The 26052-nt window shown below is 35.0% G+C and overlaps 1 protein-coding gene across 5 annotated transcripts in view; it reads right to left on the bottom strand.

Annotated features, from left to right (window-relative positions):
- Fas2 (neural cell adhesion molecule fasciclin 2) overlaps positions 1–26052 on the bottom strand; it is a 117013-nt gene that overhangs the window by 33321 nt on the left and 57640 nt on the right. The gene's annotated exons all lie outside the window — the stretch shown is intronic.

Raw genomic sequence — 26052 nt, 5'->3', positions numbered from 1 at the left:
TGATAATTTGACTAGTTATAAATATTTGGTTATCTAACGTATTCCAAAAACACTTTATTGTGAGATTTTCACTAAATTGTTTTACAAAAACGCAACACGTGTTTCGCCATACAATGGCTTCATCTGGCGTGTCTTTCAACTAATTCTACACATTCAATACTAAATATATATATAGTTTATGGAGTACCTGAAATCAAAGTACCTGTAAACGAAGTACCTGAATTTTAAGTAGCTGATATTTTACCTGAGTTTCTAACGAATTAAATTACCTGCACTTATGTTCCATTTTCACATTTGAAAAAATATATTCAGTAACGGAGAGTTATTGAGTTCTAATTGATCATTCAGTAAATTACCCGAATTCTTGAATCTATTGATTTCTAAACATTCTAGATGATTAAGTTTCAAACTCTTCTCTTCTAAATGTAACACCTCGTACTCATGATTGAACTCGTGTCCTTCTGCTAAAAGATGGTTTGCAAATGTGGAATTGGTCTTTCTATTTACAAAACTACTCCTATGTTCTTTAATTCGTTGGAAAAATGTTCTTCCTGTTTGCCCAATATACAGTTTTGGACAGGAGCCACAAGTCAGCTTATATACTCCTGATCTATCCGACACCAAAGTTTTGTCCTTATTGTTTTTAATAAATTTACTTAGGTTATTATTCGTTCTATAAGCTACGTTTACGCATCATATATATTTGGTTATGTTGGAGAATCGAATAATACCGTGTATCAATAGGGCAAATTTAGTCGAGAACGAAATAGTTTTTCATTATGCAGCTCCAGTGCGACAATTTTTGGATGATCATTTTCCTGGTCACTGGATTGGCAGAAGAGGTCCTACGAAATGACCACCAAGGTTTCCGGATCTCACTCCTGTAGATTTCTTTCTATGGGGTCATTTGAAGTCTAAAGTGTATGAAAAAGAATCAACAACATTAGAAGATTTGCTATAGCTATTGCGGGTGATTTGCTATAGCTGCCTCCGTGGTGATTCTGTTAGTTTTCTTGTAAAAGATCTATCACCTGCAACCACAAATGTGTGGCTGGGTCCTGCTGGTGGCACCGTGCATTTGTATTTATTTCTTTCTTTTGTTAACCAAGTGTTGCCCATCCTTACATTCGGCTGCACCATACTAATTATGGGCCAAAAGCCCGAAACACATACATGTCTATGGTTTGCCACTTTCTTGAAATTTTACTTATACGAATATTTTATATATACTTTGTTTTAGCACTTACTTTTGTACATTTCTATATTCCATTATTTTTAATATTTATTTCATATATACCTACTCTGTAATAAATAATATCATTTTCTGTAACTAGGTACTCCTGTTGGAAATGAATCGCTTTTTTTTTAGTGCAATACCTATCCGATTAATAACTTCTGTATCTATATCAAGACACTCAATAACCTTCATATTTATATTATTTACTGTACTCGGATTCACGCAGGTAGCTATAGCAGCCTCCGTGTTGATTTTGATAGTTTTCTTGTAAATACAAGATCTTTTAACTAAAACCACAAATGTGTGGCTGGCTCCTGCTGGTGGCTCCGTGCATTTGTATTTATTTCTTTTTTTTGGTAACCAAGTGTTGCCCCTTCTTACACTTGGCTGCACCATACCGATGATGGGCATGTGTTTATGGTTTGCCACTTTCTTGGGTGCAGTGTCCAAATTGTTACGATATTTTCCTAATCACGGGTATTCAAAGTTTTACTATTTAATATGTGGCTCCACATAGAAATACGTCGAACGAATACTTTTTGCGAGCAGAAGAGAAAAAAACACCAGAGGTTGAATATATATCGGCTGTATGAATGAACAAAATTGTTATCGTATTATACGCATAAACTATTCAAAGTGCCTTATGTAATATTGGTGTTATTTATGGTTATGTACGGTATATGATATATGCCCAATATTGTGAAACATTAAATTTGGATCAGTGTCTGCTGTACGGTTGTTAGAAAAAGCGTCTTTAGTGTGCTAGGAGACTCGACACTCAGAGGTGAACATTTTTCATAACCATATTACCCTTACAATTCAGTGATGAATACATTATATATATATATATATATATATATATATATATATATATATCGTATATATGTATATATATATATATATATGTATATATATATATATATATATATATATATATATATATATATATATATATATATATAAAGGAGAAGGTAATCTTTCATTTGCTGCTTAGCCCCATTATTTGTTGGTTCCATATATATATATATATATATATATATATATATATATATATATATATATATATATATATATATATATATATATATATATATATATATATATATCTGGTTTTTTCAACCAGACATCACCAGAAGATGGCAAATGAGACTTTGCCGAAACGTTGTGAAAATAATCCTTATGGGGAGAAAATACACAGAACACGGAGCGAAACCCGAGAAAACAGCTCATCATACTTTATCCGTGAGAATCTTCGAGTTAACATATATATATATATATATATATATATATATATATATATATATATATATATATATATATATATATATATATATATATATATATATTGAGCAGGTTCTTGAATTCTGTTTAGTATGATTGTTTCCTTGTTCTTGGGTTTTGGATTCTCTTGGAAAATGGAAAAGTTTTTTCAATTATGAGGACGGAAATGACGTGTTCATGTGTTGGGATTTGATTTGTTCAAATATTAGATTGTGTGCGCATGTGTATTTAATTGTCTTTCTACTGTATATTGGGCTTTGTTTGGGGGAGATGGGTGTTATTGTGTATATGTGGGTGGTGTGGGTGGTTATAAGATTGTATGGTAAATTTGACTAAGTTGTTTGTGTCCGTCTGTCGTTCATTGTGTTTTGGTTTATTTTAATGTAAATCATTTCTTTTACAATTCTTTTGTTTAGGTTTGGTTCATAGGCTAAAATTTTGGTTTCTGCAAAATTGGGGTTGTGGTCGTCTTCTATGATATGTTTGTTTAGCGCGGTACTTGATTTTTTCATATATTTGTGCCCGTTTATTCTGTTCCCCAGAAGTTGTGATGTCATACCTATATATTGTTTGTTGCAGTCATTGCATGGAATGCTATATATCAGATTGGATTTTTTAAATTGCGGATCTCTACTTTTGAGAGGGGTGTAATATTGTTTTAGAGTGTTGTATGCTTTGAAGCTGACGTCAAGATTGTGTTTGTTAAGAATGTTTTTTATATTGTCGGATAATCCTTCAATGTAGAGAAGTGAGATGTATTGTTTGTTTATGTTTGGGGGATTGTGTTGTGTTTTGATTGTGGCATTAATTGATTGGAGGAGGTAGTTGTTTTTTTGTAGGATATTGCTAATTTTGTTCAAACATTCATCTCTTCGGGTTGGGCTGCCGAGATATATATTGCTCTATCAGCTATTCCTATTATTACACTTTTTTTGTTTGAGGGGGTGATTTGAATTATAATTAAGATATCTACCTGACCATGTTTGTATCGTGTACCATTCGGTAAGAATTTTATATTAGTTCTGATAAGTGTTATGTCTAGAAAGTTAATTGTTTTGTTTTTTTCAATTTCTACGGTGAACTGTAATTTTGGGTGAAAGGAATTGAAAGCTTTTGTTATTTCATCAAGTTTGTCGTTAGGGATTGCTGTTAGGCAGTCGTCAACATATCTTTTGAAAAAGGGGAGTTGAAACTTTAGATTTTGTATGACATTTTCTTCTAAGGTTTTCATGAAAAGCTCTGCGACTGTGCTTGAGATGGGGGAGCCCATTGCACAACCATCTAACTGTTCATAAAATTCTTCATTGTACTGGAAGTAATTTGTGGATAGGGTAAATTTTAATGCATTGATGAATTCGTCTTTAGGAAGGGGGTAACTAACTGTTCATAAAATTCTTCATTATACTGGAAGTAATTTGTGGATAAGGTAAGGTTTAATGCATTGATGAATTCGTCTTTAGGAAGGGGGTATGGTTTTTCAACTCTTGCCATTTTCTATCAATGATGTTTTCAACTAGTTCGTTTGGTATGTTCGTATACAGGGATGTGACATCAAGTGATATGAATTGATAGTTTTCCGGAAGTTGTATTGTGTCTATAAATTATTTGAAGGTGAAGGAATATTTGATGTGAAAGTTGTTTTTTCCTATTATGTTTGATAGACTATTGGATAGGAATTTTGCTAAATTATAGAAAGGAGATTGAATGGATGATACGATTGGACTGAGGGGGGTATTTTCTTTATGTAATTTGGGTAATCCGTATATTTTGGTTTCAGTTGCATTTTGTAAGCTTAAGAAGTTTTTTCTGGTATAAGTTTTTTTTCTAACCATTTTTTTGCTAGATTATTGTTTTGTAACTGATATTTGTTCGTAGGGCTAGAAATTCAACCAACTTTTCAAGTACTTGAAAACAAAAAACACGAAAAATTGTTCCTCAAAATAAAACAAAACAATATTAAAAATTTCATCAACCTGATAAACTACCAAAACAACAAAAAAGACACAGACAACCAAAACTGGATTACCGGTAGGAGAGCATAATGAAAAGAGAAATGAAAATTTCTGTTTTTTACTACTACTAACGTTCCTGCAGTTTCGTCCTATATGAACATTCTCAAACTAATACAATAAACTAACAATGATTCATTACATTCGCCAATATATACCATTCAGGTACTTGATTGAGTACCTGAATTTACAGTTCACAATGTGGATGTGCTAATTTAAAAACCGGAGAGTAAATTAAATCGATTTGATCATTTAACAGGTTGCACCAGCAATGTTTATGCTTGTAAATTTCCAAGGATTCTAAATAATTGAGTTTGCAACCCTTCCTTGCATAGTGCAGAATTTCCGTATCAGTTTAGATTCGGAAACTTGTGGTTGCATGCCAAGGAATGGTTTGAAAACGTCGAATCATTTTTTCCTAGTCTGAAGGACCTTTCGTGTTCAGCATACCGTTTTTAGTAGCGTTATCGTTACCCAAATCTTGATTTTTGGTTGTTTGACCTGAGGATATATTAATCTGTGAGTGAATTTCCGGCTTTGTTTCCTGACTAAGTTCTGTATAGTATCTGCGTTGAAACCATTATTATGACCTAACTGTGTAATTGTATCAATTTCCCTAGCTAGATTGTCTGCAGACAAAGGCAGTGTGAATGCTCTGTGCAACATTGAGTTGTAGGCTGCTAATTTATGACTGTCTATATGGAAAGAATCGCTTGGGATGGTGATGTCCGTATAGCTAGGTTTTCTGAAAACATCGAACTCGAATTTATTCTGATTGTGTGTAATGGCCAGGTCTGAGAAATGTATCTGTTTCTCTATCTCTGTTTCGAGTGTGAACTGAATGTTGCTATGGAGATTATTCATGAATGTCATAAATTGGTTCAGCTGTCGTATAGTACCTCTGGAACTGGCAAGAATATCGTCTACATATCTGTACCGAAAAAGAATATGTTTTTACCCTGGTCGGAGTTTACTATAGTGGTCTCCAAGTTGTTCATAAATATGTCTGCTAAAAGTGGACTAAGGGGTGAGCCCATTGGTAAACCTGAATCCTGTTTATAGAATTTGTTGTTGAACTGTAGTAGCTCTGATTCAGGCACACATCGAAAGCTGTTGATCAGTGATCAAGTCCTACTGGGCACAATGGAACTCCCTTACTTTGGAAAACGGGGTTCTGAAGCGGGTGTTGGAGTCTGAAGACGGTGCAGAAGAAAGGCACCAGACAGTGGTACCCCGGAGCAGACGACGGGAGGTGCTCAAAGAAATCCATGATAGAGTCACTGGAGGACATCTGGGAGTAACGAAGACCCTCCAGAAAGTAAGACAACGGTTTTACTGGGTTAATTGTCAAGCCGACGTCAAGGACTGGTGCAGAAAGTGTGCTGTATGCGCTGCCAGTAACGGACCTAGGATACGACCGAAAGCTCCAATGCGCCAGTATAACGTGGGTAGTCCTTTCGAGAGAATCGCCATCGATATCGCCGGCCCGTTCCCAGAGTCCCACCATGGGAACAAATACATCCTGGTAGCCATGGACTACTTCAGCAAGTGGGCAGAAGCCTATGCCCTGCCCAACCAGGAAGCCTTTACCGTCGCTGACGTCCTGGTAAAGGAATGGATATGTCGATTCGGTGTCCCATTGGAGCTGCATTCGGACCAGGGCAGAAATTTTGAGTCCAACCTGTTCCAAGAAATATGTAAACTGTTGGACATTCGAAAGACCAGAACCACAGCCTTACATCCACAGTCGATGGAATGGTGGAACGAATGAATAGGACTATAAACCGCCACTTGTCCAAGGTAGTCTCTGACCATCAAAGAGACTGGGACCAATACCTCCACCTGTTCCTGCTGGCTTATCGTTCGGCAGTGCACGAGTCAACCGGCCAAACCCCTGCCAGTATTATAATGGGATGAGAGCTGCGGCTTCCTTGCGACCTAAAATTTGGGATGCCTCCAGAACAAGACACTGCGGGGGAAGACTATTTCAGCAAGCTTCGGCAGAGAATGGACGACATTCATGAACGAGTCCGTCTGAACATCCGGAGTGCCAGCGATAGGATGAAGGAGGCCTATGACATCAAGGCGAATGCTGGAGGATTCGAAATCGGCGACCTAGTTTGGCTGTACAATCTTAAGCGCCGCCGTGGTTTATCACCGAAGTTGCGGAACTCGTGGGAAGGTCCGTACAAAATCATGAAAAAGATTAATGATCTCGTCTACCGAATCCATAAGCCACCTCGAGGAAAGCCTAGGGTCGTCCATTTTAATAGACTGGCTCCTTATGCTGGAAATCACGACCAAGTTCGCGCCCTCAGACCACCAGAGGATGAAATGACGTTCCAGCAATTCATGTCCTTATACTCGAACGGACAGAAGGTCGTACATGGGGTAACTCGAGAAGAGCCACGAGACCTTTTCAAGGTTCCAGTTGATTACGCCCTAGCACACTGCGTGGCAAAGGATCTCCAAATGTCCAAGGGCATCGCTGTGGTATTCAACAAGAAATTCGGTCAGCTTCAAACATTACGAGAACAGAATCCAGAAGTCGGAGGAGTGCTACAGTTGAAGAAGGGTCAGAGAAACATCTTCTACTTGGTGACCAAAAAGCATTCTCGAGACAAACCGTCCTATGAAGATGTCTGGAGGAGTCTTACTAGACTGAAGGAGACGATGCTCGACCAGAATATCGTGGAGTTGGCGATCCCGAAATTAGCCTCTGGGCTCGACAGGCTGGACTGGATAATTGTGAGAAGCATGTTGGAAACGATCTTCAGATCCAGCGGCATCCAGATTTTGGTGTGTGGTAACCATCTTCCACGACCGAGCATAAAGACTGTGGAGTGTTACTTCCATCGAACTTCACAGTGCAAATATGGAGAGTTCTGCAGGTATCGACAGACGCCAAGGATGACATTTCGGGGCGAAACGTCTTTAAGGAGGGGGCAATGTAATGAATCTGAAGCCGGCCCTGACCGGTGTCCCAGTCAGCCAACGCATGACGCATACCGCGAAAACTCCGGATGGGTCCCGAAATCCGCAGAGGGATCCGAAACGTTCGTTGACGATATAAAAACGTCGCTATTCGTCCCGAAGAGGAGTCTGTACGAAGAAAGCGAATCGAGCGGTTAACAAACGGTGAAGATAAATTAAGCGTTAGTTACTGAGTGGTGTAAATAAATTAGTTGTGATAGTGAAGTATTGTTAAAATAAATTTGTTTAAGACAGTTAATTCTTCAATTCGTTACAGTATGTTACAATTAAAAGTGGTAAAAAACATAGACATTTTCATTTCTCTTTTCAACTTGAGTCAATTTTACCATACGATCTATAACCACCCACACCACCCACATATATACAATAACACCCATCTCCCCCAAACAAAGCCCAATACACAGTCGAAAGACAATTAAATACACATGCGCGCACAAACTAATTTTGAACAAATCAAATCCCAACACATGAACACGTCATTTCCGTCCTCATCTCCTTCAATCACCGAAACGACACACAGAAGATCCCTCCACCTGCATGTTTAAGACAACGACAACATCAAAAACATAGGAAAACATGACCAGAATCTTTACTAACAATCACTATCAAATAAGAAGAACAACAGCACTTCAACATTATTTACATTTTGAAAAGTTATCAATAATCTCAAGCAAGGTACGTACAAAAGAAAAAATTATAAACATTCAACAAATGGATCAATTCAAAAGAAAAACAACAGAAATACAAAAAATTGTATTCTATTCCAGGAAACCAGTCAAATATCCAATGTGTTATAAAAAAATGTTTCAAATAAACAATCGAAAAAGCCTCTAGCCAGCGAAACGGCTTGACACTTAATTGAAAAAACTTTTCCATTTTCCAGGAGAATCCAAAACCCAAGAACAACGAAACAATATATATATATATATATATATATATATATATATATATATATATATATATATATATATATATATATATATATATATATATAATAGTAGTTTTTCGGGGATTCGGTCTGATTAGAATAAATATTTATTCTTTTTAGCTGCCTGAGCTACCGATAATGTTTATTAGCTTTATCGAGGGCTGTAATATAAAAAGGACATAATAAATATATATAATATAATATATATAACATAATAACGGATAAAACAGAATACCTGTGCTATGTGAGAATATTCAATTTGGAAATTTCAATTTTGAAAGAAGTCTTCAATTATATATATATATATATATATATAATATATATATATATATATATATATATATATATATATATATATATATATATGTTGAAATTATTCTTCGGGTTTATTCCCCGATGTATGTGTGGTGTATTGTCATTCCCCGATGGGAATGACAATACATATATACATATATATATATATATATATATATATATATATATATATATATATATATATATATATATATATATCTTAACTCAGGTATTTCAGGTACTTTAGGTAAATTTGCCTGTATTTGTTCTGCATCAGGTTCTCTTCTTCGTGTTAGATCTTCTCTAGGAATGTGTATGGTTTTGTTTAATATATTGAATGTGAGATCTTGTTGTGTTTTGATTTGTACTTGTTCCTCGATAAGTGATTTATGACTGTTGAATTTATAGATGTTCAAGTTTTCCCAAATGTCCATGCGGTTTCCCTTGTTGATTTGTTTTATTAGTTTTATGTTCTCTGGTGAGGGGAAATTATGTTTGTTTTGTATGGCGTGTGTTGCAAGGTTTGATTTATATACTGTTGGATTTATGTATGCCTTTTTGTGCACATTGTACCTTTGGATCAGTTTTTTCTTGGTTTGGCCGATATAGAATTTGTTGCAGTCCGAGCATTGTATACTCTATATATAGTGTGTCTCACTTCTCATGGAAACACCCCGTATCTTCCGTAATATTCGAGGTAGAACGATGAAACTCTCTGGACTGATGGAAATGCTCAAAATGCACGTACCACCTGAATGAGGTTGGTCAAAGTGATATACACTGTCCGCCACTCGCGATGGAACACCCCATTTTTACGGTAAAACATATTAGGGGGCAAAATAGGCTCAAAATTCCTTCAGATTCGTGATCAGGACTACCAACTTACTACGATTACCCTTTTTTCCTGAAAAAATTTCACCCTGAAAAACCCGAATTTGTTTCACTTCTCATGGAAACACCCCCGTATCTTCCGTAATAATTGAAGTAGATTTTTTTTTTGGTTTTGACATCAAAACATGAACGAAATTGTTTGAGAGAAACTCGACTGTTGTTTTCATCTAAATAATTTATTTTCTATTTTGTTGTCAGGAAAACTTTCCTGAATAACTATTCCTTCTCAATAAGAGAGAAAATGGTAATTTTGTAAGAGGAACGGAAACATGTAATCGGTGAGGTTTTCTTGATGTTAGTTCATATTCTCATTTTCCCATTATTTAAAAAAAACAAGGATATTTTGTGGCGAAAAATGTTATGTAGTTCAAAAGTACTACTTTCAAAATCACATTTTCAATTAAAAAACAAAACAATCAATTTCAAATGATTTAACTGTTGACAATTTTATATTTTCGTACCTTCTATGAAATTTCCCTCCAATCGAACACATTTTTCTATGCGCCTTCTATTATTTCCTCCAACTCTTCTCAGTTCTCTAGGTGTGACTTCTCTACTCGCTTGTATAATTCTTGCACGGAGATCTTCCTTATTTGTTGGCCTATCCTTATACACTTCATTTTTCAAGTTTCCCCATAAATAAAAATCCAGTGGAGATAAATCTGGGGATCGTGGTGGCCATACTACGAGAAGGCTATTGGGTCCTATCCATTTCATAGGTAGATTCCTATCCAACCAAACCCTTGTTATGCCTCTATTGTGAACTAGTGAACCATCTAACTGAAAAATCATGCTGTGTCTCACATCCAAAGGTAGTTCTTCCAACACATCGGAAAATGCATTTTCGAGAAAATCAACGAATACTCGTCCGTTTAAATTTTGATAAAAAAAAATGGCCCGATGATATTTTCGTTCAGGATACCACACCACACATTAACTTTCTGAGATATTTGGTCTCTACAATTCACCACCCAATTTGGATTTTGTTCAGCACAAAATCTCATGTTCTGGGAAGATCCAACACCATTCGTGGTAGAGGTAGCCTCATCACTGTATAAGATATACTTTGAAAAATTCCTGTCATTGAGATAATTTCCCTGCATCCATAAACAATACTCCATACGGCGGATTTTATCTCCTTCGTGCAAAGTATGTGAAAATTTGGGTTTGAACGCATGCATTTCATGCATATTTTACTCTTTGCCTCTTTAAACACCTCCATATTTTACTGCGGCTCATATTGAGTTGAAGCCATAAGTTCCTCAAACTAATTCTAGGATCAGCTTGATGAGCCGCCAATATCGTATCATCATCAATATGATGTTTTACAATTTTTCTGTCCTTTGTAACTTGGCCGGTGCTCACGAATAGATTATATATTTTAGGTATGTACAGCTACATGTACAGCTACCTCTAGTGGGTGTCTTCTATTGAATTCAGCGGCCGCTTCACGATAAGACCTCACCCCTTCACCAACAATTAAAACAATTTGAATTTTTGCTTGAAGTGACAGACGTGCCATGTTGAACTTTGTCAATCAAAATGAGCTGATATCAGTTAAAATGGGAACTTCAGAAATATTAAAATATGAACAGGAACTCACGAACAGAAAACTACTGGAACACAGGAACAATATCCAACACAAATACAGGAACAATAAACACAATGGGAACAAAAACACGGCAGAAACAACAGGAACAACGGTGATTCAAAGAACAACAATACTAGAAACAACAAATGCAATGAAAACTGGTCTGGGGGTTTATACTACAAGATCTTTCAACAATATTGTCAGGTTGACAGTAAATATCATTGAGCAACTGTTTTCCATGGTGATTTCAGGGCACCGCATGATTCAATGGAACTGATGTAATTCAATCCCTTCAAATGATTTCAGACAACAATTCAGCAAGTAGGTAAAATAATCTAAATTTTACCTGTTCACCGAGTGCTATTTTTACTTTAAAAATTAACGGTTGTTTCGGTGTTGCAATGAATATGAAGATTAATTTTGTTTCGGATGGTAAAATGTTTCCTCAATATTTTGATAAAGGATCCCGCACATTTCTTATGAGAAATGGCTTGCCATGAATTTTACCGAAATTTTGATATGTTGTAGTTCTTGATGTGCTGATTGAAAGTGTCCACAGCCAAAGCTCAGAATTGTACAGTTTTCGAGATGTGAACCTTTGAATATAGATTTTTTCCATTTTTTGCAGTTTTTGCTCATCAATCGAGAGCTCTCACTTCTGGTTGGGATAAAATTTGGATATTCAGCAACCATAATTAGTTTTACGAATATTCTTCTTCAGTTATAATAGATGCTGCCATCGATAATTTTTCATACACTGCTTCACACTATCTCGATAGTCTGAGAATGTGGAGCTGTGACATTTTCCTCAGATAGGCTCAAAATGGATGATAGCATCTCACAGCATCTGTATCTTTCATACCTAAAAGTACTCTCCAGATAAAATGAAGGGGTTCAGGTATTGGAAGCGAACTATTTTGCGCCGTAATATGTTTTACCTAAAAATGAGGCGTTCCATCGCGAGTGGAGGACAGTGTATATCACTTTGGCCAACCCCATTCAGGTGGTAGGTGTATCTGCCCCCTAATATGTTTTACCGTAAAAATGGAGTTTTCCATCGCGATTGGTGGACAGTGTATATCACTTTGGCCAACCCCATTCAGGTGGTAGGTGCATTTTGTCAGTCCTGAGAGTTTTGTCGTTCCACCTCGAATATTACGGAAGATACGGGGGTGTTTCCATAAGAAGTGAGACAAATTCGGATTTTTCAGGACTGAAATTTTTTCAGGAAAAAGGTGTATTCGTAGTAAGTTGGTAGTCCTGACCACAAATCTGAAGGAATTGTGAACCCATTTTGCCCCCTAATATGTTTTACCGTAAAAATGGGGTATTCCATCGCGAGCGGTGGACAGTTTATATAACTTTGGCCAACCCCACTCAGGTGGTAGGCGCATTTTGAGCATTTCCATCAGTCCTGAGAGTTTCGTCGTTCCACCTCGAATATTACGGAAGATACGGGGGTGTTTCCATAAGAAGTGAGACAAATTAGGATTTTTCAGGACTGAATTTTTTTCAGGAAAAAAGTGTATTCGTACTAAGTTGGTAGTCCTGACCACGAATCTGAAGGAATTTTGGGCCTATTCTGCCCCCAATATGTTTTACCGTAAAAATGGGGTGTTCCATCGCGAGTGGTGGACAGTGTATATCACTTTGGCCAACCCCATTCAGGTGGTAAGTGCATTTTGAGCATTTCCATCAGTCGTGAGAGTTTTGTCGTTCCACCTCGAATATTACGGAAGATACGGGGGTGTTTCCATAAGAAGTGAGACAAATTCGGATTTTTCAGTACTGAAATTTTTTCAGGAAAAAAGTATATTCATAGTAAGTTGGTAGTCCTGACCACGAATCTGAAGGAATTTTGAGCCTATTCTGCCCCCAATATGTTTTACCGTAAAAATGGGGTGTTCCATCGCGAGTGGTGGACAGTGTATATCACTTTGGCCAACCCCATTCAGGTGGTAAGTGCATTTTGAGCATTTCCATCAGTCGTGAGAGTTTTGTCGTTCCACCTCGAATATTACGGAAGATACGGGGGTGTTTCCATAAGAAGTGAGACAAATTCGGATTTTTCAGTACTGAAATTTTTTCAGGAAAAAAGTATATTCATAGTAAGTTGGTAGTCCTGACCACGAATCTGAAGGAATTTTGAGCCTATTCTGCCCCCTAATATGTTTTACCGTAAAAATGGAGTTTTCCATCGCGAGTGGTGGACAGTGTATATCACTTTGGCCAACCCCATTCAGGTGGTAGATGCATTTTGTCAGTCCTGAGAGTTTTGTCGTTCCACCTCGAATATTACGGAAGATACGGGGGTGTTTCCATAAGAAGTGAGACAAATTCGGATTTTTCAGGACTGAAATTTTTTCAGGAAAAAGGTGTATTCGTAGTAAGTTGGTAGTCCTGACCACAAATTGAAGGAATTGTGAACCCATTTTGCCCCCTAATATGTTTTACCGTAAAAATGGGGTATTCCATCGCGAGTGGTGGACAGTTTATATAACTTTGGCCAACCCCACTCAGGTGGTAGGCGCATTTTGAGCATTTCCATCAGTCCTGAGAGTTTCGTCGTTCCACCTCGAATATTACGGAAGATACGGGGGTGTTTCCATAAGAAGTGAGACAAATTAGGATTTTTCAGGACTGAAATTTTTTCAGGAAAAAAGTATATTCATAGTAAGTTGGTAGTTCTGACCACGAATCTGAAGGAATTTTGGGCCTATTCTGCCCCCAATATGTTTTACCGTAAAAATGGGGTGTTCCATCGCGAGTGGTGGACAGTGTATATCACTTTGGCCAACCCCATTCAGGTGGTAAGTGCATTTTGAGCATTTCCATCAGTCGTGAGAGTTTTGTCGTTCCACCTCGAATATTACGGAAGATACGGGGGTGTTTCCATAAGAAGTGAGACAAATTCGGATTTTTCAGTACTGAAATTTTTTCAGGAAAAAAGTATATTCATAGTAAGTTGGTAGTTCTGACCACGAATCTGAAGGAATTTTGAGCCTATTCTGCCCCCAATATGTTTTACCGTAAAAATGGGGTGTTCCATCGCGAGTGGTGGACAGTGTATATCACTTTTCCAACCCCATTCAGGTGGTAAGTGCATTTTGAGCATTTCCATCAGTCGTGAGAGTTTTGTCGTTCCACCTCGAATATTACGGAAGATACGGGGGTGTTTCCATAAGAAGTGAGACAAATTCGGATTTTTCAGTACTGAAATTTTTTCAGGAAAAAAGTATATTCATAGTAAGTTGGTAGTCCTGACCACGAATCTGAAGGAATTTTGAGCCTATTTTGCCTCCTAATACATTTTATCGTAAACATGGGGTGTTCTCCATCGCGAGTGGTGGACAGTGTATATCACTTTGGCCAACCCCATTCAGGGGTAGGTGCATTTCGAGCATTTCCATCAGTCCTGAGAGTTTCATTGTTCTACCTCGAATATTACGGATAATACGGGGGTGTTTCAATGAGAAGTGAGACATACTATATATTTGAATTGTAGGGGTTATATTTTTAGGAGTGATTAATTTTTGGGAGAGAAAATTTTTGGCTTTCTACTACTCCATCTTGATACAAAAAAAAAGATGAGGGAATTTTCAAAAGAAAGGAAGGAAGTAATCAATTTGAGAATAAGTAACTCTATACATGGATGTGTAGATCATGCAAAGTAACTTTCAGGTACAAACTGAAAGAAAGTCCTGCTGAAACAGCCACTTTCATATAAACATTGAATTACACGAAAGGAAAAAAATCTTCGAAACAAATACTTCTATATGAACACTGAATTATACAGGAGATACTTTTCTCTACTCAGTTTGTATTTCAAAACTTTGTTGTGGAATAAAAATCAGATGTCATTCACATGAGTTCTACTTTAAATGAATGGTAACAAGAGCCCAAGGCTCTTCAGTACCAAATAATGTTATCCAATTTGGTACTGAAGAGCCTTGGGGCAAGTGTCTTAAGGCGAAACATCGATGTATACCAGTGAGGATGACAGTGTTCTATGTAAGTGCAATTTGTTACCATTCATTTAAAGTAGAAATCATGTGAATGACATCTGATTTTCATTCCACAACGAATGTTTGAAATACAAACTGAGTAGAGAAAAGTATTTCCTATATGTTCATATAGAAGTATTTGTTTCGAAAGATTTTTTTCTTTAGTGTAATTCAATGTTTATATGGAAGTAGCTGTTTCAGCAGGACTTTCTTTCAGTTTGTACCTGAAAGTTACTTTGTATGATCTACACATCCATGTATAGAGTTACTTATTCTCAAATTGATTACTTCCTTCCTTTCTTTTGAAAATTCCCTCATCTTTTTTTTTGTATCAAGATGGAGTAGTAGAAAGCCAAAAATTTTCTTTCCCAAAAAATACTATATATATATATATATATATATATATATATATATATATATATATATATATATATATATATATATATATATATATATATATATATATATATATATATGTGTGTGTGTGTGTGTGTTTCATACGTAGCTGAGCCATAGATAACAAACCCCACATGCAATTTTGAACCACTATACAGTGTCACCGATAAAGTCCGCATCAAATGGGAAACTTTTTTATTTATCGTTTTATGTGAAATTTGACTTTGGCAGTAGATTTTGCTTAAGAAATGATGTCAAATAGCGTCTACAAAATAGGTCACGTGATTTCCTTAACCTGTCAAAATTGACATTTAAAAAAAGAAACATCAAAAAATGACATTACTCTTCAAAATATCCAAAAATATCAAAGGATAAAAACATTTTCTTTTGTGATTTTATACCCACACACCAAGTTTCAAACCCATAATAAGTATTTTATATTTTCACTATTTTTCCGCACTCCTGCTTTTTCTACTTATCAAAATGTAAGCACACCTGTACTAAATCATTTATTTTAACTAAATTCGTCACCGAATTTCTTCTTTTGTAATATAATAATATTTTAAGAGCCTCTTTGATGTTAAAAACAAATTTTGAAAAATAAAAGTTGTCAAACTTGATGCAAAGTTCATCTAGTTTCAACGGGGCTTTCAAAACTATACAGTACTTGAGTTTTTTAATGAGCAAATGGCCTCACAATATGAATTAGTACAAAACGGAACATTAGGAAACATCATTTCGTGATTCTTGAAGCCCATTCAATAAAAGAAAAAAACTCATAGTATTTACATTTACCTACTCCGCTAACAACACTAATTTAAAAAAACTGGGTAGGCTGTGAAAAAATATGAAACTACATAATGTGTTTTAGAAAACGTGACTGTCACTGAATAAATTAATGCCCGTTAGTTCAATGGAATGTATGAAAATTAAAATAATATGTTATCTTTACAAGAAAAAATTGAAATTGTGCTAATTTGTGGTGAAAACACATTGCATCGACAAGTGGCTGATATTTTTAACGCAAGACATCCTGGTAGACATGTACAGCAATCCACTGTAAGTAGGACTTTAAAAAAAATTAAACTGACTGGTTCAGTTGAAAATACTTTTAAGAAACGTCATAATCCATCACGCAATAATGATGAGGTTTAGTTGGCTGTCTGCCTGGATGTTATCGAACAGGGAAAATCAAGTATTACCAATATTGTAGATAGAACTGGCGTTAAAAGATAAAGCGTAAGAGCAATTTTACATAAAAATACATTCAAACCCTACAAACCCAAATTTATAAATACCTTAAAGGAAAGAGATTTCGATGTTCGACTAGATTTCTCTTTCTGGTACCAAGGAGAAGTAGAATTAAACAGAAAATTTCCTTACAAAATCCTATGGACCGACGAAGCTACCTTCACATCGAACGGCGTAGTCAGTTCCCAGAATTGTAGGTGGTGGGCTCAGGAAAATCCTCATTTTGTGATAGAATGTCGGGACCAATATTCATTTAAAACAAATGTGTGGTGCGGTGTTTTAAATAATCAGGTAATGGGACCATTCTTTTTTAGACACAATTTAACTTCTCAGGATTATTTGCAATTTCTAAATACTGAGATCAGTGATATAGTGGACAATATGCCGGTTGAAATAAGACACAGTCTGTGGTATCAATGTGACGGGGCTCCTATTCATAGTTCAAGACAAGTCAAAGAGAAACTATTAGAAATGTTTAGGGGAAAAGTTATTGGGCGAAATATGGAGCAAATATGGCCGCCTAGGTCGCCAGATTTAACCCCACTAGATTTTTTCTTGTGACGTGAATCACCTAGAAACTGTTATTAGAAACTCTATTTTAAACATAGTGAGTATCAGCAACTCAATAAAATATGTATCAAGAAGGACAATTATCTGCATAGAACGCGATGGAAGACATACAGAAATGTAGTGTATTCAATGTCGTGAGTCTTTTTTTGCGTGTTTTTTTGCTATTAGGTATAGGTACATGTTTATTTTCAGTTCCTTTTAATTAAGATTAAATTCCACTGTATTTTTTGTTAAAAAAACAATAAACACTCTAAGATATTGTTTCCTAATGTTCCGTTTTGTTCTAATTCATATTGTGAGGCCATCTGCTCATTAAAAAACTCAAGTACTGTATAGTTTGGAAAGCCCCGTTGAAACTAGATGAACTTTGCATCAAGTTTGACAACTTTTATTTTTCAAAATTTGTTATTAACATCAAAGAGGCTCTTAAAATATTATTATATTACAAAAAAAGAAATTCGGTGACGAGTTTAGTTAAAATAAATGATTTAGTACAGGTGTGCTTAAATTTTGATAAGTAGAAAAAGCAGGAATGCGGAAAAATAGTGAAAATATAAAATACTCATTATGGGTTTGAAACTTGGTGTGTGGGTATAAAATTACAAAAGAAAATGTTTTTTTCCTTTGATATTTTTGGATATTTTGAAGAATAATGTCATTTTTCGATGTTTCTTTTTTTAAATGTCAATGTTGACAGGTTAAGGAAATCACGTGACCTATTTTGTAGACGCCATTTGACATCATTTCTTAAGCAAAATCTACTGCCAAAATCAAATTTCACATAAAACGATAAATAAAAAAGTTTCCCATTTGACTTTAAGATTAAAACAGTTTTAATCTTCCTCTTTGAAGATGATCACTCGGTGATTGAAACACGTGTCAAGGTGTTAAAAATAACGATTTGGTGTTAGGGAAAAAACTCCAGTAATATTCATCGTACAATATGTTGAATTGATAATGTTAATAATATTTGTTTGCTACAAATTTTGCAATTTCAAATAACTTTAAACGTAGGACCTCAGAGCTGCATGATATTTCAATTTATTGTATATGCTAATAATTTGATGAAAATATTAGTTTTTGACAGATAAGCAAATCTACGGGTACAACTCAACTCATTTTGTAGCTAATTCGATTTTTCAACTACTCTAGATTCTTAAGTCTATCTAAATGATTATTGATTTCAAATGACCCCATAAAAATCAACAGATGAAATATCTGAGAAACAGGGTTACCCTTGTCTATCAGTTCACCTGCCAGGAAATTTATAGTGTACGTGCAAAGCGTGTTGAAATCAAAAATTGTTTTTTTGGTGAGTTAGGGTCATTGACGTTCGAGGAAATTCGAAATCGATAGTTTTATTTCGGAAGTTTTTGATCCCATATCACATTGGCTAATCAAAGTAGATGCAAGAATTTTGAAAAATAAGAAGCAGTCATCGAATGATGTACACTTCGGCCGAAGTATTGTATCAGTTGAGGAAACTGAAAACACTGTAAAATCAGAAACGGGATTTTTGAAAAACCTAAACGAGAACAAAAGTTCACATGTTGAAAGCGATCTTCAGAATGAATTTTCCTCAGATATCAGAAAGGAGGATGAATTCACACAAATGAAAATAACTAAACATCATACGAAAACAAACAACAACCCTGGAAAAATAAATAAATAATATTATTCACGACAATTCTTAAAATACTAGTGGGGAGGTTTGTATCCTTAATTTATTTTTTCTCAAACCAAAAATGGTCATGAAATTACTTATACACAAAATAATCTTATTGGACATGAGCATAGGTTGATTTTTGCTAACGATATTAGTATTTATTAAGAAAATAATAAATTTCAATGACTGATGTGGTCATAGATCATATTATTGAACACATACTTGGAATATGTACAAATGAAATATTATTTTCATGAAAATATCATTACCCTTGATATAAAAATCATCATCAATTTTCAGATAATTTTAATCGAGGTACCATCAAAAGAAGTTGTAGAAAAAAATCCTCTTACAGATGATTTTTCGATAATAATGGAAGACATTCCATTTGTCACTGAAAACTATGAAAGGGGTATTGTGCTGTGTAAGTTGGACGATTTCCTCCAACTTATAACTTTCCTTTTTAATAATACATATTTTTCATTTGATGGTAAAATTTACAAACAAACTTCTGGTACTCCAATGGGAGCTAAGATTAGCCCCATTTTAGCAGCATATGTCATGGATGACCTGCTAGATTTGATCTTACAGGTACTTCCCTTCAATCTTTGTCAATATGTCGATGACATTATCATATCCCTTCCTCAAGATGAAATATCTGAGATTGTGGACATCTTCAATAGTTATGACCCTTACGTACAGTTCACCATCGAAACTGAGAACAACGAACAGTGGGTTCCTTTCCTTGACACTAAGGTTATCAGAACAACAGATAATACTCTACTCAAAGATTGGTATCGCAAGCCTATCAGTTCTGGTAGGTGATTGAACTATTGGTCATACCATAAGCAATCAACGAGAATCAATTTGGTCAAACAAATGAAGAACTGCATTCTGCAAATTTCCGATCCTTCTTTTCATAATAAAAATTGAAATATACTTTTCCAATTATTCATCAACAACTCCTACCCAGATCCTCTACTTAACCCTTAACTACTAACGTACCGAAGCTGTCACGTTGTCACTAACCACTCGTCTCACAGACGGCCATATATTAAATGTGCATATTTTTTTAATTTCACAACTTTTTTTTTCTGAACTATTCAGATATGTTCTTCATATATTTGGCGAACTAAACATGTAGTTCAGAAAATGAAAAAAATATAATTTCAATAAAGATCAACATTTCGTAGAAGAGTTTCAAATTTTCCGCATTTTGACATGATCTATTGAACTGGTGAAAAAATTCGAAATAATACAATTATCGATGAGTTTATAATTTTTCTGGATACATTAAGAGATGAACTGAAACACAGCAGAAAACTGAGTCAAAAACATAAAAAATAAAAAAATTACAATGCCTTGATATTATGAAGTTGACGCACAATCTGGGCACATTTTTTTCGCACACTCTAGGCAAATCGGATTCTGGCAGTCATAACAAACATATGCGGTTCTTCTCTTCTTCCGATAAGAACAAAGAGAACAATTTTTTCTTTTTTCCAACGTTTCTACTCTAGTTTCAGGTAGATTTTCGCCAATTTTTTCACCTAGTATCTCGAAAATACTAAGTCACAATTTCCGGCTCACCTTCGGATTTTTTGATCTCCTCTGTAAATGAGGTGTCACTAATTATAACGCAAGTTTCTTCATGAAATCAGATCTTTCTTTCACAGATTTTTCAGAATAACTATTATATAAAATAAACGAATTGACAGACTTATATCGAATAGTCTATAAAATATAGTGAGTGGCCATCAACGGCTCCTACGACTGCAGGAAAATTTCGAACATTTTTCATCAATTGCGTCTACTCCACCTTTTGTTGAATTGTACTCGAGAATTATATCAGGCTTTTCTGACTCAGGATCTTCACTTTTATGATGATGGGAAGATGACACTAAGAGAACAGCCTTATTTTTTTTTTGGTACGTATGAAACTAGTGTTATGTCTTTGGTGAAACCATACAATGAAGATCCAACCAACCTATTCCTATTGGGTAGAAATTGTGATGGAATTTCCTTCTTATTCTTTCTGATAGTGCCGATACTTGTTAACCCTCTTTGTTTCAAAATGTTCACAAGTTCAATAGATGTGAACCAGTTATCAAATGTCACATTTCAGTTTGTATTAGGCGAAGAACACTTTGTGCTGGTTTGCTGAATTTTTTGTCTTCATTCGGCAAGTTTCTTCCATCTGAATCTTTACCTGTATAGATATATCCATTATAGAAATATCCAGTTCCTGCATCTGTGCAACACATAATTTTCAACCCATATTTGTCAGGTTTGTTTGGGATGTACATTTTGAACTTACACCTCCCTCTGAAACTAACCAGCATTTCGTCCACACAAGCATACTCCCCAATCGTGTAGCAATCCTGACAGTTCTGGACAAAAAGATCGAATATTTGGGAAATTGCAGCTGCAGGATCACCTAAGCTTCTCATCATTCTGTCATCAGGATTATCAAATCTGAGACAAGTGATCAAAAAAGCAAATCTCTCTTTACTCATAATACACCTAATTATTTCTCGACCAGTTCCATCGGTAGCGAATAACGTATTTATATATTCATTATTCGATTTGAATGCGGCCGTGTATGAAAGAAGCCAAAAAAATGCGTACAATTCTATTTTATCGAGATTCTTCAGAGTTGCAGAATTTTCGGTTCTATACCGGCCTCGTTCTGCTTCAATTTTATGGTTGGTCCATTGAAGTATGATACTACAGATTTTTTCAGTGAACAACATTTCCCAAACTTCGAGAAGGCTAGGTTTTTTCCCGAGTGCTTTAGCCGAAGGACGTAGTCCCGGCAAGTGAATATTTTCTTGAAAGAGGCGTCCCCTATTGGAAACAGTAGGCTCACTGGACCATTTGAATATATTTTTTCCATAATAGTACTTCGAGATTGAATTTTCTTCACATTCCAGTATCTCATCAGTATCCTCGTCATCGGTTTCATGATTTTCAACTGAAAAATTTATGAATGATAAGCATATACTATAACAAATTTGACTAAAAACTATTCACTATTTTCTTCTTCAGAATCCGTATTGTGATCACTTTCAATATGGGTATTTTCAGTACATTCATCTTGAATATCACCAATGTCACTTTCACATTCATCTAACCATTGCAATAACTGTTCTTCGAAGTTTTTATCTGATGAGTGTACATCTTTTGAAGTACTAGGCCGAGAATCCATCGTGCTTTTTTATTGTTACGTTTACGCTAACTATACGTCTAGGAGACGGCAATCGATCTTTCACTCAAGATATCTCGAAAACTGAAACATTCACGTTCATCTATTTCTGGCTACTGAATGAGTGCTGTTTGGTGATAAATTACCTGGAAGGGCAATGGCCGATATTGAAAGGGAGGGGTCATTTGATAAATCGGTTGTTGTTGTGCTGTCTTTGAGACCTATGGTTAGTAGTTGAGGGTTAAGAAGATCTTATTCAGTACGTCAACCATTGACGTTCAAATTAACAATAACAACCAGTTGGATATAAATCCTTTAGAGTCTGACAATGTTACAATTGGGGCTGATCCACCTCCAGTTCCTATACTTTTCTCTTCTATACCATACATAAGTGATATAACACCCAAGTTATGCAGAATATTCAAAGATTTAAATGTAAAAATAGCTTTTAGAACCATATTCACCATTAATAAATTATTTTCGAAACTAAAAAATAAAACTCCAATCAACTTTCAGTCTCAATTAATATTATTCTATTCCATGTTCAAAACTGAAAGAAATACATCTAAAAGATTGTTTTTGGAAATGTCATTTATATTACAATCCAATAATTGCCTTAATGAAAGATCAGACATTGATCACCCAGTGAAATCTTTCTTTTTTTATTAGACATTGACAAAAATCTACCTGATTTCCAAACCAACAATAATTCTAGTTTATCATTAATATAATTTCATAACATTTTAAATATTTTCCCTTTTAAAAAACTTCCAACCTCCCTATGGCAGGGTTTTACTTTCATTAAACAAAACCTCTTGTTTTCCTCAAGACTAATGAGGATGTTGTCAATTAATTAACATATTTGATTTTTGGGTTTTTCTCATTGAGTTACTTACAGAACAGCAGATGTCTCTGATCAAACTTGCACCAGAATTGTTTCCTTTTGTTCCATAGTTTTATCATCTACAAACTAACACACCTTTCCAAGCTGAATTATATGACAGCTGACATTGTCAATTGTTTTGTCTCTCTCTTTGTTCTTCAAGCACATGGCTTTTACCGGTCATCCATGATTTTAAAACATATAACGATTTTTAGTGAATTTTAATTCAATATTCTTCTTTGTATCCAGTGAGGTGTCAACCTCTTTTAATTTAATGATTTGTGTTTATATTATTGACATATTTCAATTGTTTGAATGTAACATTCTTTTCGACACGGCCAACCTCACTAACAGTAAGTTGTGACCGTTCATTTTAATAATTTTTATCGAAATATTGGAATAACTTGGTTATATATATATATATATATATATATATATATATATATAAATATATATATATATATATATATATATATATATATATATATATATATAGAGAGAGAGAGAGAGGTGGTCTTTGCTGACTAGTAACGAACAAATCCTTGGAGTTATTTGGGATAGCAGCGAAGCGCAAGTGTGCAAAATATTGAAAATATAATGTTGTACACTTGTTTATATATATATATATATATATATATATATATATATATATATATATATATATATATATATATATATATCAGATATATATATATATATATACGGTCAGATAGTACACGATAAGATCTTCAAAATGAGGTATCTCAACACCCCTCATCCCTATTCAAAATCAAGGGGTTGTGCTCACCCCCGTTAGGGGGTTGAAGTCACGGGGATGAAAACAGTGGAACAGTTGTTCCCCCTCGAATCAGAAATTGACGGGTTCGAGCGATTTTCCACATTTTCATGTTAACGCCGGAAACTCGAGGTGTTAAGTTTTCGTTGGACCACACTGTATATATATATATATATATATATATATATATATATATATATATATATATATATATATATAGTTCACAAGTTCCATGTACGTTCGAGTTTAAAGTTTGTTATTTTCATTTTTCTAATAATATATATATATATATATATATATATATATATATATATATATATATATATATACATATATTCCGTAATATTCGAGGTAGAACGATGAAACTCTCTGGACTGATGGATATGCACAAAATGCACTTACCACCTGAATGGAGTTGGCCAAAGTGATATACACGGTTCGCCACTCGCGATGTGGAACACCCCATTTTCACGGTAAAACATATTAGGGGGCAGAATAGGCTCAGAATTCCCTCAGAATCGTGATCAGGACTACCAACTTACTACGATTACACTTTTTTCCTGAAAAAAGTTCAGTCCTGAAAAATCCGAATTTGTCTCACTTCTTATGAAAACACCCCCGTATTTTCCGTAATATTCGAGGTGGAACGATGGAACTCTCAGGACTGATGGGAATGCTCAAAATGCACCTACCACCTGAATGGGGTTGGCCAAAGTGATATACACTGTCCGCCACTCGCGATGGAAAACCCCATTTTTACGGTAAAACATACTAAGGGGCAAAATAGCCTCAAAATTCCTTCAGATTCGTAATCAGTACTACCAACTTACTACGATTACACTTTTTTACTGAAAAAATTTCAGTCCTGAAAAATCCGAATTTGTCTCACTTCTTATGGAAACACCCCCGTATCTTCCGTAATATTCGAGGTGGAACGATCAAATCTCAGGACTGATGGGAATGCTTAAAATGCACCTACCACCTGAATGGGGTTGGCCAAAGTGATATACACTGTCTGCCACTCGCGATGGAATACCCCATTTTTACGGTAAAACATATAAGGGGGCAGAATAGGCTCAAAATTCCTTCAGATTCGGGATCAGGACTACCAACTTACTACGATTACACTTTTTTCCTGAAAAAATGTCAGTCCTGAAAAATCCGAATTTGTTTCACTTCTCATGAAAACACCCCCGTATCTTCCATAATAATTGAAGTAGATTTTTTTTTGTTGTGACATAAAAACATGAACGAAATTGTTCAAGGGAAACTCGACTTTTGTTTTCACATAAATAATTTATTTTTTATTTTGTTGTCAGGAAAGCTATTCCTTCTCAATAAGAGAGAAAATGATAATTTTGTTAAAGGAACGGAAACATGTAATCAGTGAGTTTTAAGGATGGTTAATGTTAGTTCACATTCTCATTTTCCCATTATTAAAAAAAAAAAACAAGGATATTTTGTGGCGAAAAATGTTATGTAGTCCAGAATTCTTTTGAAGTACTACTTTCAAAATCACATTTTCAATTAAAAAACAAAACAATCAATTTCAAATTATTTAACTGTTGACAATTTTATATTTTCGTGCCTTCTATGAAATTTCCCTCTAATCGAACACTTTTTTTTTTCTATGCGCCTTCTATCATTTCCTCCAACTCTTCTCAGTTCTCTAGGTGTGATTTCTCTACACGCTTTTATAATTCTTGCACGGATATCTTACTTATTTGTTGGCCTATTCTTATAAACTTTATTTTTCAATTTTCCCCATAAATAAAAATCCAGTGGAGTTAAATCTGGGGATCGTGGTGGCTATACTACGAGAGGGCTATTGGGTCCTATCTATTTCATAGGTAGATTCCTATTCAACCAAACCCTTGTTATGCCACTATTGTGAACTGGTGAACCATCTAACTGAAAAATCATGCTGTGTCTCACATCCCAAGGTAGTTCTTCCAACACATTGGAAAATGCATTTTCGAGAAAATCAACGAATAGTAGTCGTCCGTTTAAATTTTGATAAAAAAAATGGCCCGATAATATTTTCGTTCAGGATACCACACCACACATTAACTTTCTG

This window comes from Leptinotarsa decemlineata, unplaced genomic scaffold (assembly GCF_025532065.1).
Source record: "Leptinotarsa decemlineata unplaced genomic scaffold, Ldec_3_MD MMD2_P_RNA_scaffold_6, whole genome shotgun sequence".
Lineage (NCBI taxonomy): Eukaryota > Metazoa > Arthropoda > Insecta > Coleoptera > Chrysomelidae > Leptinotarsa > Leptinotarsa decemlineata.
The sequence above is the reverse complement of the archived record's forward strand: the minus strand, read 5'-3'. Positions and strand labels throughout refer to the sequence as shown.